Below are 327 nucleotides of genomic sequence, written 5' to 3'. Positions count from 1 at the left end.
GTGTCCCAGGGCCACAGGGCAGTCCAGGAGGCACGTGGCCCACACCTAACGACAGGCTTGCTTTTACCAGCTATGTGCAATGACTGTGTCAAAACCAGAGCTGGGAACCAAGATGTGCTTTCCCATATGAACCTCTCTGCACCTGAATCTGGAGAGTGGCTAGGAAGAAGAAGGAGAAGGAGAAGGAGAAGGAGAAGGAGAAGGAGAAGGAGAAGGAGAAGGAGAAGGAGAAGGAGAAGGAGAAGGAGAAGGAGAAGGAGAAGGAGAAGGAGAAGGAGAAGGAGAAGGAGAAGGAGAAGAAGAAGAAGAAGAAGAAGAAGAAGAAGA

This window comes from Grammomys surdaster, unplaced genomic scaffold, assembly GCF_004785775.1.
Source record: "Grammomys surdaster isolate TR1022 unplaced genomic scaffold, NIH_TR_1.0 67, whole genome shotgun sequence".
Lineage (NCBI taxonomy): Eukaryota > Metazoa > Chordata > Mammalia > Rodentia > Muridae > Grammomys > Grammomys surdaster.
This window is presented reverse-complemented; position numbering follows the sequence as displayed.